Source organism: Narcine bancroftii, chromosome 2, assembly GCF_036971445.1.
Source record: "Narcine bancroftii isolate sNarBan1 chromosome 2, sNarBan1.hap1, whole genome shotgun sequence".
NCBI lineage: Eukaryota > Metazoa > Chordata > Chondrichthyes > Torpediniformes > Narcinidae > Narcine > Narcine bancroftii.
Window position 1 is genome coordinate 75,188,882 of NC_091470.1, and position 16,165 is coordinate 75,205,046.

Genomic DNA, 16,165 nt, shown 5'->3' on the forward strand with positions numbered 1-16,165 from the left:
AAGAAGGGCCAAATTGCCTGTTTTCAGTGTTGTACCGTTCTATGGTTCTATCCTGTTTAACCTTTCCCTATAATTCAGTCCTTGAAGTCCCGGCACATCCCAGTAAATCGTCTCGGCAATCTTTCTATCTTATTGATATCTTTCCTGTAGTTAGGTGACCAAAACTGTACACAATACTCCGAATTTGGCCTCACCAATGTCTGTACAACTTTACCATAACATCTCAACTCCTGTATTCAATTTATGAAGGCCAATATGCCAAAAGTTTTCTTTACAACCCTATCCACCTGTGATGCTGCTTTCAGGGAATTATGCATCTGTATTCCCAGGTTCCTCTGTTCTACCACACTCCTCAGTGCCCTACTATATACCATGTATGTCCTTCCTTAGTTTGTCCACTTGTCTGCATTAAATTCCATCTGCCATTTTTCAGCCCATTTTTCCAGTTGGTCGAGATCCTCTGCAAGCTTTGAAATCCTTCTTCGCTGTCCACAACTCCTCCAATCTTAGTGTCATCTGCAAACTTGCTGGTTCAATTTACCACATTATCATCCAGATCATTGATATGGGTGACAAACAACAATGGTCCCAGCACAAATCCCTGAGGCACACCACTAATCACAGGCTCCAGTCTGAGAAGCAATCATCCACCACTACTCTCTCCTTCTCCTGTCCAGCCATTGTCGAATCCAGTTCACTATTTCACCATGAATACCTAGCATCTGAACCTTCCTTACTAACCTCCTATGTGGGACCTATCAAAGGCCTTACTAAAGTCCATGTAGACAACATCCACAGCCTTTCCTTTGTCAACTTTCCTGGTAACCTCCTCAAAAACTCTCTTTGGCTTGGCTTTGCGGTCGAAGATTTATGGAGGGGGTAAATGTCCACGTCAGCTGCAGGCTCGTTTGTGGCTGACAAGTCCGATGCGGGACAGGCAGACACGGTTGCAGCGGTTGCAGGGGAAAATTGGTTGGTTGGGGTTGGGTGTTGGGTTTTTCCTCCTTTGTCTTTTGTCAGTGAGGTGGGCTCTGCAGTCTTCTTCAAAGGAGGTTGCTGCCCGCCGAACTGTGAGGCGCCAAGATGCACGGTTTGAGGTGATATCAGCCCACAGGCACCAAAAGATTTCTTTAGGCAGTCCTTGTACCTCTTCTTTGGTGCACCTCTGTCACGGTGGCCAGTGGAGAGCTCGCCATATAACACGATGTTGGGAAGGCGATGGTCCTCCATTCTGGAGACGTGACCTACCCAGCGCAGTTGGATCTTCAGCAGCGTGGATTCGTAAATACAACCTATTTGCACAAAGCCATGTTGACTATCCCTAATCTGTTTCTGGCTAACCAAATAATTGTATATCTGATCTCTTATAACACCTTCCAATAATTAGTTCAAAAGTAATACACAACCATGCTAGAGAAATTCAGATGGTCACACAACATCCATAGGAAGTAAAGGGGAACAAAGTTTGATGAAGGGCCTGAAACGTCAGTTACCCTTTACTTCCTATGGATGTTGCATTATCTGCTGAATTTCGACAGCATGTTTGTGTATTGCACTTGACCCCAGCATCCGCAGATAATCATGTTGAACTTTTTACTTTCTAAAGCACATAATTGGCTACATTCAAGAAGTTTTGAGGTCTTGAAGGGTTGGCAGATTAAAACATTATCAACAGGTGCTAAAAAAAATCAAATTAACAAGATAAACACATTTTGATGAAGGTATAGCCAGTATTTGTGATCAGCAAATTTACATACTACAATAGTGGTCAGTGATTAATCTGCATAACTTCACACTTCCCCACGTTACAATTGCACAATTGTTCCTCTATATTATGCAGCAGAATCTAGAAATGCTTATTACAAAATGATCTCTGCTTAGTATCATCAACAAACATGACTTCTTAAACTCTGCCCTCTTGTGTGGATCATATTAAAGATAGCAAATAAATGAATGGCAAGAATGGATTATTGGGCCCTTCATACATCTTACGAGTCTGAAGGAGATCAGTTTATTCTGACTCTGTATGTTCGGTGTGATAACTCTCCTTCAATCTACAGTGTTTTTTAGACAGCAATGTTGGAAAAATCTGTGAAAAATTTAACATAAATTAACATATTTACTCACCTTGTGGTTGTTTACACTGCACCCCTTAAGTTCCTGTGCACATTAGTCCCAGTACTTTTACATGGATTAACGTGGCCTGAGTCATCAGCTGGATGTTGAATTCATGAGGTGAGTTTTGCAGTGCGATTTAGACTGCAAACTTCCCCCGAAAAGTAGTAGGGGTCCTGCAGGATAAACCACAGTGCAAGAATTGACTAAAAATTCCCGCATTTTCCTTTTTAGACTGCCCACGTAATGGCAATCGTTGTTGATTGTGCCGTAACATGCCTGCGGTCTAAAAACTCTATATGTTAACAAACTTGCCCAATACCACAAGCATCAGCCTTTTATGAGGCACCTTATGCAATATGCTATGGAAATTTAAATATAGTATCTATAGATTTCCCTCTATTGACTCTGCTCGCTCCATGCATCAGAGAACATAAGAAAATGTGTAAAACATACTTTCTTTTCATAAAACTACGTTGACCTGGTTTGAATGAATTAAGTTTTTCCAAATGATTAGTTATTTATTCCTCAATTATAGACTCCAGTATGTGCCTTTCACAGACATTAAGCTATTGTTTCCTACTTTTTGCTTTCCTCCTTTCTTGAATAAAGGCATCACATTCTCAGTTTCCCAATTTGCTGATGCCCTCACCAACCTCAATGAGTCTTGGGGGGAAAAAAAACTTTAATCAAGGGCTCAATTATCTCTGCAGCCATTTCCTGCAGTTGGAAGCAGGCCATTGAGTCCTGGCAACTTTTCAATCTTTAGTCCCTTTGGTATTTCCAATACTTTCTCCATGAATTGTTCTAAGTCCTTGTCTCCTATTTGAAACTAGTCCATCTGTTATCTTTGGGATATTTACAAGGTCCTTCACCATGAAATTTGATGCAAATACTCAATATAAATTATCTCAGTTTCCTTGTTTCCTGTTCTTAATTACCCAATCTCACCCTCCAGGAGTCCCACATTTACTTTATCTTCCATGCATTCATGGATGTCTCTTTTAATATGATCGTCTTATAATCAATTTTCTACATTTATGGAGAAAAATTCCTAGTTTTCGCTCCACCAATCCTTGCTACTTCATAAATTCTAAAGTTGATGAAATATCTTTCTTTGCTAAATTCATATGGTAGACCTTTCTCATTAAATATCTGCCATTGTTCACCCACTGACCTTCATATTAGTGTATTTTCCCAGTTCACTGTACAGAATTCTTCCAAGGTAAACCCCCCCGCCACCCCATCCCAATCCAATTCTATTGTTTCCATCTGTCCTTCACAGGCTTTTGTTCTCACTATTGTCTCAACAGCATCCCCCCTGTTCTGGCCCTACTGTGGACTCCTCCCCTATCCATCTCCACCTCGCCCACATTTATTTGTCCAGCATCCTATCAACCCTTGGTTCTCCCCAGCACCTCCCCTGCCATTTTTACCCACTATCTCCCCCTCCCACTTTAGTCTTGAGAAAGGGTCCCAACCCTAAACATTGACTGATCACTTCTCTCCATGGTCGCTAAATCCAATATTTGTCATTTGTTCAGTCATTCTTTCTCCACATCCTATTTAAGTTGAAGAGATTGGGTTCAGGCCCGAGATGCTCACCCTCAAACTGTTTCTGGAATTCTATCACATTGTGATTGCAACCCTCTGTCCTATCCTTTTCTTGCTTAGCTGTGTAACCTTCCACTTATGAAGAATGTTTAGAGGTGCAGCACAGTAACAACCTCTTTTTGTGCATGAGCCTGTGCTGTCCAATTACATTGATGTAACCAATCAACCTACTATTCCTGAATGTTTTTAGAACATGGGAGGAAACCAGGGCACCCAATGAAAATCTATGTGATCACAGAGAGAACATCCAATCTCCTTACAGATGGTACTCTAAGTAATGAAGTAAAATATGGCTGGCCATTCCCGTATTTCCTTAGGATACAGGAGGATGCTATTTGGCCCACTGAATCAATGCCAGTTCTCAGAGCGCACACATCAGTCCCATTCTCCCATATTTCTGTGAAGTCTTGAACTTCCCGAACTATTTTCCCGAACTACCATAAATTAGTTTGGGCCCATCAAAAGATCTGTTTGTATAATTGTACTAAATGCAACTGTGGATATTTATCTACCCTTCTGTTTTTATGTCTTGGTATATTGTCATAATTTAATATAAACTGTTGTATTTGGTGTAACTACATACCTGTTGGCTTCAGCAAATAAGAATTTTGATGCATTTGTACATTGCACTTTTCTTTATGACAATAAATTCTCATGATTTAGTATTTTCCTCAACATGTCCATTATCTACCCCCACCCTTCCCCCAATTCTTCAACCACTCACCTACACCAGGGACAATTAACCTTTCAGAACATTGCTTTGTAAACTGGAGCACCCAAGAGAAATGCAGGTGGTCACCGGAGGTCAGGACTGAACCTGAATCTGCGAGGCAGCAGCGTTGCTAGCTGAGCCGTTGGCCCCTCCTATTTGCCAGCAATACACGAGGAGTAAAAAACAGAAGACAATTTGTCTAGACTCTGCAGTGAACCACAGTACAAAGATGAAACTAGCAAAAGTATTTTGAATTATGTATAAGAGCAAGGGGTCACCCTGACAACAAAAGCAATTTCCTCCAGCCCCAGACAGGTCCTTGAGACAATGATGCTCTCAATATCATGGGAGGTTAATAACCTACTGATAAGTGATCCTAAAGATAGCCACTGAATGGTAATCGAGAACAGTGTGTTGTTTAAAAAAAATGTGTGTGTATCCAGCAAAGAGCAGCATAGTGCAATTGGATATGCAATTGGGCCTGTTGCTGGCCAGAGTGGCTGGATTAAGCACAAGGATGGTGTTATCAGAGAGAAGGGGTGGAAGGGGGCAGGGGAATGAAGAGCAGCTGCAGTCGCTTATTACTTCAGAATAAACATCAGCAACTACTTTCAGCACATCTAGTGCACAAACATTGGCACGTCGATGCCTGTATTTTGAAAAGCACCTTGGAGTGGCTCTTGTGAATCAAAGAGTCATAGAGAGCTACCGAACACATACTCTTCAGTCCACTAAACCATTGCCAGCTGTCAACTACCTATTTACACAAATTTTGCATTAATCCCATTTTTTTTTAAATCCCCATATTCCCACCAACCTGCTCCCAAATTTTTCCCCTCAACTACACACCAAAGGCAGTTTACAGTGGGCAGGAAACTGGAACAACCAGAGGAAATCCAAATTGTCACAGGGAAAGCACACTAATTCATCACAGAGAGCAAGGTCAAACCATTGTTTCTAGTGTTGTAAGACAGCAACTCTACTAGCTGTAATACTGCTCCACCCAAGTTTGTTTTACAGCATTTCTTCCCCTTCTTCAAACTCCTTGCTCCTTTGTTGCCCCTTTGAGGTAGAAGAAGAGAGTTCCAAAGATATTCAACTGAGAGAAAAATGTCACCTCATTTTTCCTTTAACTGGGAGGGGACTCATTGTTCTGGATTCTCCCACAAGAGGAAATGTCCTCTGCACTCCATCCTATCAAGAACAATCAGGACCTGTAAGATCCAATCAAGTTCTGTCTCACTCTTCTAAATACTAGTGAACACAAAGCCTGGCCTACATTGTTGCAAAATGTGTTGTCAGTAGTTATCCAATTCCTGTCTGAAGGCATTTACTTCTATCTTTCCAACAGTTCTAAACCATAACATAGTGTGACATGAAATGACCTTAAATCTCCACTGCCTCTTTGATCAATTTTATTAAACATAAACCTTTTCATTACTTATACTCCTCACAAAATAAATTGTTCCTTTACAACAAATTTTTTCATTTAAAATAATTTAATAATTCAAAATATCACAATTAAATCTACCTTTAAGGAGATTAAGAACAATTCCAGCATCTTTAGTTTCTCAACATAATAAAGGTGACTTCTCTCTGACACCATTCCAGAACATCTTTTATCACAAGTACACAAGAACATAGGAGCAGGAGTAGGTTACTTGGTCCCTCAACACTACCACACCACTCATGGCTGATCTATCCCACATCTCAATGTTCTCTCTGAGCCAGACTCCCATAATCTCCTGATCTTCCACAATTGTTTCTGCTTTCACTTTAAATGCTTCAAGTAATCCAGCCTCTAAATCTCTCACAGCGGTTCTTAACCATTTTCTTTCCACTCACATACCACTTTAAGTATTCCCTATGCCAAAGGTGCTCCGTGATTAATAAGGGATTGCTTAAGGTGGGATGTGGGTGGAAAGAAAAAGTTTGAAAACCACTGTTTCAATTGTACCTAATTGACTCGTTATGTGCATGGTTTCATAACTCCAAAGGAAATGGGCCAATGACAATTTTTCTCAAGCAAAATATTTCAGTAACAATTGGGTCTAGAGCAGTGATTCTTAACCTTCTCTTCCCACCTTAAGCAGTCCCTTTCTAATCGCGGAGCACCGATGACATAGAGATTACTTAAAGTGGTATGTGAGTGGAAAGAAAAAGCTTGAGAACCACTGTCTCAGGGGCAGGGAATTCCAGAGATTCACCATTCAATGAAAGAAGATTGAATCAAGGCATGTACACATTTAAAATTGTGTACATACCTTGATTTTAAATGAACAGCTGTTTATGCTGGAAGTAGATCCCTATATTCAAGATGCTCCCACCAGTGAAAACTTCTTGATATCTGCCTTGTCATTCCCCCTTTGAATCTTATGTTTCAATATGATCATCCTTCCTTCTTCTAAACTCCAAACACAAATGCAAATGGTTTAGTCTCTCTTGAACAGACACTCTCTTTCACAGGGCTAGAGGTAGCATACTAACATGCTGTTTGACATCTGCCATTCTCTGCAAGTTGCACATCATCCTGACTTGGAAATATATCACTAATCCTTCATCGGCTCTGGGACTAACTCATGGAACATCCTGCCTGGCAGCATTGTTGACATATTTTCACCAGAAGAACTGTTGATGATTAATGATGGATTACTTGGGAAGTAATTTTACTTTCCTTCCCTTTTCTGAATATTACAAATCTGGGCAACGTTTCACATAGTCTAGTAAATGCCTATGTTGTAATTATCCTGAGTGAAACACAGAAGTCTGAACATGCTGTGATTGTAGTAAAAGCACACTGAAATGCAGGAGGAACTCAGCTGGTCTTTTCAATGTCTGTAGGAGACAAAGATATATTGCCATCGTTGGAATAAGCCAGAAGCAGGAATTCTCAGAAAATCTCAAAATTCAGACAATGCTGGCAGGGGGAGGAATCCAGACCAACAAAAGGTGTTAATTGGATATAATAAAGGACAAGGTAAGAATTTATCATGTTTGTGCGAAAGGAGATGTAATGGAGAGGCAGAAATAGGGGAAAGGAGATGGGGAGAAGTTGAGGGGTGGGGTTTTAATGAAAGCTAGAGAAGTTGATATTAATGCCATCAGGTTGGGTGTACCCATTCGGAAGATAAGGTTGTTCCTCCAATTTGCCGATGGTCTCAGTCTGGAAATACATGAGACCATGGACAGACATCACAGCAAGGGAATGAGAAGGAGAATTGAAATGAGTGTCCACACTATTGTGCTGGACAGAGCCGAGGTGCTCAAAAAAAGCGATTTCCCAGTCTGAGTCCAGTCTTTCTGATGTAGAGGAGACCACTGCAGGAGCACTGGATGCAGTAGATGATGCCTGCAGATACACAAGTGAAATGTTGCTTCACTTGGAAAGACTGTTTGGGGCCCTGAATAGTGGTGAGGGAGGAGGTGTGGGTGCAAGTGGAGCATCTCCTGTGGTCATAGGGGAAGGTCCCAAGGGATGATTTGTGGGGAGATAGGAGTGAACAAGGGAATCACGAAGAGAGCAGTCCCAGTGGAAGGCGGAGAGGGAAGGAGAGGGTAATATGTGTCTTGCGATGGGATCACGTAGTAGGTGGTGGAAATGGTGGTGGAGGATGTATTGGATATGGTGGGAGTGGTAGGTGAGGACAAGAGGAATCCTGTCCTCGTTGCGCGTGGCAGAAGAGGGGGGCAAGGCAGATGTGTGGGTAATGGAGGATATGTGGGTGAGTGCCAAACTTATGGTATTAGAGGCAAAGTCACATTGTTTAAAGAAGGAGCACATCTCTAATAATCTGGCCTTCATTCTGGAAGTAGACATAATGGAGATGGAGGAATGGAGGAATTGAGAGAATGGAATGGAATCCTTAAAGGGTATGGGGTGGCGGGGGGGGGGGGGGGGGAGAGGTGTAGGCGAGGTAGCTATAGTTGGTGGGTTTATAGAAGATGTCTGTCGAGAGTTTGTCTTCTGAGATGGAGATAGAGATATCAAGGAGAGGGAGAGTGTTGCTTGAGATGGAGCAAGTGAATGTGAGGTCAGCATGAAGCTGCTAGCAAAGTGGATGAAATCAATGAGCTCATTATGGGTACATGGGACAACGCCAAAGTAGTCATCAATGTAACAGAGGAAGAGTTGAGGGGCCTTGCCTGTGTAGGCTTGTAGCATGGATTGGTCCACGTAGCCAACAAAAAGGCAGGCATAGCTGGGGCCTATGCTGGTACCCATGGATACCCCTTTAACCTAGAGAAAGTGGCATGTGTCAAAGAAGAAATTACTGAAGGTGAGGACAAATTCTGCCAACCAGAGGAGGGTGGTGGTGGAGGGGGACTGGTTTGTTCTATTGTCCAGAAAGAAACAAAGGGCTTTGAGGTTTTCAATATGAGGGATGGAGGTGTTTAGGGATTGGATATCCATGGTACGCATAAGATGATCAAGTTCAGAGAACAGGAAGTTGTTGAAGATATGGAGCACATGTGAAGTATCCCACATATAGATGGGGAAGGATTGGACCAGGGGGACAAAACAGAGTGGAGGTATGCAGAGACCAATTCACTGGGGAAGGAGCACATGGACACAATGGGTCTGCTGAAACAATTGGGTTTGAGGATCTTAGGCAGTATGGGATTGGGAAACAAGGTTGGAGGCCATGCTAGGGAGGTTACCAGAAGTGATGAGTTCAGAGATGGTTTGAAGAATTTTGGTGGGATCCTGTTGGAGGAGTAAATAAGAGGAGGTGTCAGAGTTGACGTCTGGCTTCGGCCAGATAGAGGACAGTGCGCCAGACCACAACAGCGCTGCCCTTGTCTGCAGGTTTGGTGATGATGTTCAGATTAGTGTGGAGAGAGTGGAGGGCCAAGTGTTCTGAGGGGGTGAGATTGGAATGAGTGATGGGAGTAGTCAAGTCAAAGCGGTTGATGTCACGGTGGCAGTTGGAAATATAAAAGACAGAGCAGGAAGAAGACCGGAACAAGGTGTCCAGGAAGAGGAAGAAGGTTTAAAGCAGGAGAAGGGATCTGTAGTGGGGGTGGAGAATCCTGTGTTTGTGGAAGTAGGCATGGAGACAGAGCTGACAGAAGAGTTCAGCATCATGGTGTGTGCAGCACTCGTTAAGATGTGGGTGATGTATCTTAGATTTTGTACTTTAAATGGATGGGGGGGGAGGTAGGGAGGGTGGGATGGGAGGAGGGAGGGTGGGGGGAGAAAATGACACTGTATATATTTGAAAAGGAAAAGGCATGTATCATGGTCAATGTGGTTTATGGTGTGAAAAATAAAAAAATTAAAAAAAAAAGATGTGGGTGAAGGGGGAATAAAGGTGAGGCCTCTACTGAGGACAGAGCATTCAGTCTCTGACAGGGGAAGGTTGGAGGGGATGGTGAAAACTAGGCAGGGGTTAGAAGGATGTTCAATGGGGTGGAGGGTGTCGAGAGAGGGATAAGATGGGCCATTATACTGGCCCAGCTAGCTTAGTGACGTGGTTAATTCTGGAGTGCAAAGTTTCAATATTACAGTATAGATATATTATAACTTTAAAATATGCATTAAATTACAACACTAAAATCATTTCATTCATCAAGGTCATTGTTTTCCACCATATCAGCAGAATATAGTGAATGCAAGGTAAAAGAGTATTATTTACACTTAGAAATTAGTGAATTCAAGTCTTTGAATAATCATGAATTTAAATTATTAATACATGTCTACACAGGGATAATTCTATTAATTTCTCCACGGGCATTTACTCCATTATGTGTTAACTTCTCAAAAAAAATTTGATCTGAATAAAGTTAAACAAGAAAATCTGCAGATGCTGGAGTCGATTACAATAGACAAACATGCTGCAGAAACTCAGCTAGTCACACAGCATCCATAGGAAAACAAGAAAGTCTGCAGATGTTGGGGTCTCTGTGGTGCTACATGAGCTGCTGAGTTTCTCTGAATAGAGTAGCATGAGGATAGCTCAAGAGCACCTCACTAGTCCCCATCTAAAGTGTTGAATTTCTACATTTTATTTGCTGATGTATTGGGATTGACTTGCTCAAGTATAGATGCCTATAAATTTACACATTCAGAGAAGGAGCAGGCCACTCAGCCCTTTGAGCTCGCTCGGTCATTCAGTCTGATCTGACTGCATCTTCAATTTCCATTCCCTCCAGCTTATTAAGAATCTATTTACTTCTGCGCTGTCAGTCCAAGGCTGATATGAACAGAACCCTCACCAGGGCAAATTTCCAATGTTTCCAATGCAATGGTTTATTATTAAAGTTTAAAGGGAAAATAATTGGTGTATGAAGAAGTCACAGTTTATCCCCAGCAGCAGTGTAACAAAGAACTCTCAATTACAAGTTGTTTCTGGGGATGCACGCAGACAAGACATTCAGTGCTGCTGCGAGATCATTAACTTGCTCTGCCTGATATTTGCTGGTCTCTCAGTGAGGGAATGCTGCTGACTGGCACATCTCAGTCCCAGGGATGCACTGAAGCTTTGGTAGCCAAGGCAAAGGCTTTGTGCGGAATGACCACAGTCTAGGATCCTAAGGCAACTGGGCATTGAGGGGGTGAAGTTGCTGGGAAATTCCCTCAAACAACTAAAGGAGAGTAACCTCAGGGGGTCACATTAGTGGCAAGGATACTGTTTAGTACAATAAATGGTTAACACTTTTGTTAGGAGATATTAAAAATACTTGTATTAAATTGGGATTAACCATGTATCAAATAGAATTTTTACAGATTGGTTCAGCTGTTTCAAAGAAATGTATTGCTATTACTTGGAAAGCTAATGTAGCTTTAGGATTAGAGAGATGGCACGCAGAATTGCGTTCATGTATTCCACTTGAAAAAAATTACTTATAATTTACGCAATAAGTATAATTCCTTTTAGAAAATATGGAGTCCATATACAAAAAGTGTTAGTTTAAAAATTTAAAGATCTCTCAATATCTGGTCTGATTGGTGAACCTATGCTCCACAATTCAAATCAAATTATATTTAGACTTCTATTTTTAGATAGATATTATCTATGTGTATATAGTATATACCTTCTTTATCTAGTCTTTATTTTTATTATTATTAGATTAGAAAGGAGAGGATGAGGGAGGGAAGTTGGAAGGGAGAGAGGGAGGGTTGAAAATAATCACATGTAATTTGATATCAATTCGTCTATATATATGTACTTTTCAATGTGATTTAAAATTTTAAATAATTTTTTTTAATGGTTAACACTACAGTAACCAAATTAATACACAAATATAACACTAAGAATATGAAATGACTTTGCTGTTTTCCTTTTCATATATAAAAATTGGTCAGGAGAGCTATTCCTCAATATAGTGCTGTGGGATAGTTTATTTCACCAAGAAGGGCAAATATGGTCTTGGCTTAACATTTTATCTCAAATGTAATTAAGTTTCAGTCCACCCATCATAAAATAGCTTGTACAATGAGAAGGGTTCTTCTGTGAGCAAACTAACAGTTAATCTCTAATATTCATACAACTGCTTAAAAAGCACAATTAAAGAGTATAGATTTGCAATGAAATTTTAAAAAGTCAATGAGCACCAAGCAAGGCCAGCACGATTGTACATGTGGGTTGTGAATCTGGGAAATTCATTGCCACATGTGGCAGTGCAGGCCAAGTCAATGGGTATATTTAAAGCACTGATTTATAAGTTTTTGATTTGTAAGGATGTCAAAGGTTATGGGGAGAAGGCAGAAGAGTGAGGTTGACTGGAAAAATACAACAGCCATGATTTGAATGGTGTTACACCCTCAAAGGTGAAGTAGGCTAATTCTGCTCCTAAGCAGGACTGGCCCTACCATTTGGCAAACTAGGCAACTGCCTAGGGCACAGACCTCAGAAGAATGCAGCCAGGATGGCCAGACGTCCTGTATGTAGGGGCAAAATCTGAAAAGTTACTGTTAGTTAGCGTCCTACGGTCCATTGACTGGCTGAGCGTAGCCATCTTTATTCTTTTGCGCATGCACAAATGCCGGCTGGCTCATGAGATGGATTTGAGTATCAGAGCTGGCAGACACATACGGAACAGGACCCACAAACAGAGGAAAATGTTTAGCACGGCCTATGCACATGCACATAGTTCTGGTGCGAATGGCAGCGACTGCAATGCTTCGGTTGACATCGAGTGGAGTACTGTGTGATAGTGGTAGGCTTTGAAGGTAGGCCAGAACAGAGGGGAAGGGAGAGAGGGGAAGCCAGAAGAGGGGCAAGGGGGGAAGCCAGAACAGAAGGGAGGGGGCGAAGCTAGAACAGAGGGGGGGGGGGGAGAAGCCAGAACAGAGGGGAGTGGGGAAGCCAGAACAGAGGGGAGGAAGCCAGAACAGAGGGGAGGAAGCCAGAACAGAGGGGAGAGGGGAAGCCAGAATAGAGGGGAGTGGGGGAAAGCCAGAACAGAGGGGAGTGGGGGAAAGCCAGAATAGAGGGGAGAGGGGAAGCCAGAACAGAGGGGAGGAAGCCAGAACAGAGGGGAGAGGGGAAGCCAGAATAGAGGGGGGTGAGAGAGGGGAAGCCAGAATGGGGTGGGCGGGGGGGGGGGGGGGAAGGAGGGTAGTTGGGCTAGTTGGCATGGGCCTATGATTTTAAGGGGGCCTACTCCCCCTGGTAGAGGGGGAGGGCTTTGCCTTAGTAAAGAATAGTGATATTGTAGAGAGTCAAGGGAGATACCTTGGCACAAAATATAAATATTTTAAAGAAGATTCATAAAAGCTTAATACAAATAAAATATAAATAAATAAATGAAGATAACTGAAACCAACTTGTATTTGATTTATTACATGTATCTTGTTGTGGTGGCCACACCCACAAATAAAAATACACAGTATCATTCCCACTCTTCTCACGACCGCCACAACATTCACTGTGCATGCGCATCACGTGGAAATGAGTGATCATGTCTACCTTGCTATCAAGCAGTAGCTCAATAGAACCTGTGTTCCCCCATCACTTTCTTTGTGCTTATATATTTATTGAGGCTTATAAATAGATATCTGTGTTAAGCCAGCGCAACACCCACACACACACTCACGACACAACATTTCTTTTTATTAAATTTCAGGTAACTTGGCTTTGGCAACAGATAAATGCTATCACTGAGTAGTCAGGCCTGTGAGTAGTTTCAATGCTTGTTGATAAAAGATACATTATTTTGTTTTAAATTAATTGTTTCATTATTAGCTTTGTTGTTTAGTACTGTCTTTTGTGTTTTATACACTCTTGTTTTTATCTTTTGTTAACTGTTAAATCCAAAATACATTTTACACAAATATATGTTATATTATGTTAAATGTATTAGAGCTGCAAAGTTTGTTAAAATTGTCTAGGTCAGTAATTTTGCCTTATTCTTTCCTGCAATTTAAAATATATTTAGCAGTTTCAAGTTTTTCATTTTTTTCTACAAATCATCTATTTTTGAAAATCGAAGTTGGCAATTTTTTGGGGGGGGGGGGTGCAAGTAGTTGGCTTTTCTTAGTGTGCAGAATAGCCTGGCACTGGCCCTGCTACTAAGTCTTATATTCATGGGGTTCATTCATGAGTCTGATAGTGGCAAGGAAGAAGGTGTCTTTAAGCCTGTTGGAGCATGCTTTCAAACTTTTAAGTCATCTCCCCAATGAGAGGAGGGTGAAGAGAGTATATCCAGAGTGGGATGGGTCTTCAGATATGTTGGCTGCTTTCCTAGGCAGTGGAAGATGGAGTCTTACAGCACAGGCACAGGTCCATAAGCCCAGCTGGTCCTTGCCTGCATTATGTCCACACACCTCCAATCTCCACCCATCCATGTACTTTAGTTATCTAAACATTTCTTAAACACTAAAGTACCTGCCTCCACCACTTAGTTTGGTAGCTCATTCCATACACCCATCACCCTCTGAGTAAAAATCTGTCCCCTCAAGACCCTTCTAAATCCCTTCACCTTAGAATTATGTTCTCTCATCTTAGATTCACCCACTTTTGGAAACCTGATCAATGTAGCTCATGATTTTAAAGATCTCAATTAAGATTCCCTCTGGATGGAAGGAAAACAGGCCTAGTTTTTCCAGACCCTTACAATAATTCAAGTTCCCCAATTCTGGCAGCAACTTTTTGAACCTTTTCTGTATCCTTTTCAACTTTATAACATTCTTCCCTCTGGTCAGGTGACCAAAATTGCACACAAAATTCAAGTTTGGCCTTACCTCTTTGTACAATGTCGATATCATTTTAAACCTCTCTTTGCTTCAGTCAGAGGTTCCCACCTGCTTCAAAAGGGCATCAATCATCCAGGTGCCAGTCGGCCTCGGATCTCCATCACCTAAAATGATAAGAAGCTAAACAAAATGTGTATAAGTAGATGGCACATCTTTCTTGTTGTTTTTCTTTTGTATAAAGATGTTGTTTTATTGTATTTTATATGTTCAATATTTATTAGTTTTGGAGGGGGTGGGAAGGGGGGGAGGGAGGGATGGGGAAAAAAGAGAAAATGTCACTGTGCATATTTAAAGAGATACATCTGTAAATATTTTGGTTGATATGGTTCATAGTGCGATAAATAAAGAATTACAAACAAAAATCATCCAGGTGCCTAGGAAGAGTAGTGTGAGCTGCCTCAATGACTATCACCCAACAGCACTAACTTCTATGGTGATGAAACACTTTGAGAGGCTGGTCATGACCAGAATTAACATGTATCTAAGCAAAGGTCTGGACCCACTGCAATTCACCTATTGTCACAATCACTCCATAGCAGACACAATATCGCTGGCACTCAGCACTGGATCACCTCAATAGCAGTAACTCATACATATGGCTGTTCTTCATCAGCAGCTTTCATCACCATATTCCCTCAGTGCTGATCACAAGCTCCAAACCCTGGCCCTCTGCACCCACCCACCCCCCCCCCCCACCCCCCCCCCCCCCCCACCGCCCCCGGAAGACCACAGTCAGTACAAATTAGTAAAAACATCTCCTACTTACTGACTATGAACACAGGCGCACCTCAAGGATGCATGCTTAGCCAACTGCTCTACTCACTAAGTCTTATATTCATGGGGTTTGTGACGTGTTCATGACTGTGTGGCCCAGCAAAATTCTAATGCTATCTACTAATTTGCTGACGACACCACAGTTGTCGGCAAAATCACAAACGGCAATGAAGAAGCGTACAGGAGGGAGATAGATCGGCTCATTGAGTGGTGTCACTCCAATAACTTTGATCTCAGAGTTAGCAAAACCAAGGACATGATTGTGGACTTCAGGAGGAAATCAGGAGAACATGAACAAGCCCTCATGGACGGAGTGGTGGAGAGGATCAAGAACTTCAACTTCCTGGGTGTCAACATCTCCAAGGATCTGTCCTGGAGTCTTCATGTCAATGCAATCATGAAGAAGGCTCTCCAAGGGGGGAGTCATGTGATGGAGTAGTGGCTGGACGGTGAACTCCAGCCCTCTCCAGAAAAGTCGGGAAAAACAAAGGAAAACACAAAGGCACAGTAATAAAAGTTACAGAAAAGTGAGTATAAAGGTGGAAAGAAGATGGCGACAAAAAAAGAAAAATCGAAAGCAACGGTAAGAAGAGAGGAAGAGAAGACAAAGGAGGAAAAAGGTGAAGCCTTACCTGTCCGAAGAGGCCCGCTGCGGAGAGAGAAACCCGCTCCCTCAGGTCGGTAAATAATGGACTACAAAAATGGCTTGCTGAGCCGAGTAAAAGTGCGCGATGCGAATGAAAAAAAACACA

The 16,165-nt window shown here is 41.9% G+C and overlaps 1 long non-coding RNA gene across 2 annotated transcripts in view; it reads right to left on the reverse strand.

Annotated features, from left to right (window-relative positions):
• Positions 1-2,135: 2,135 nt before the first annotated feature.
• The window catches only part of LOC138752385 (uncharacterized), a 45,125-nt gene continuing 31,095 nt past the window's right edge, over positions 2,136-16,165 (reverse strand). For both annotated transcript variants that reach the window (XR_011350587.1, XR_011350586.1), the window contains 2 exons: positions 14,628-14,743; positions 2,136-2,291 (listed from right to left, as the gene is read on the reverse strand). This is a non-coding gene — a long non-coding RNA (uncharacterized lncRNA). The remainder of the gene's footprint in view (positions 2,292-14,627; positions 14,744-16,165) is intronic.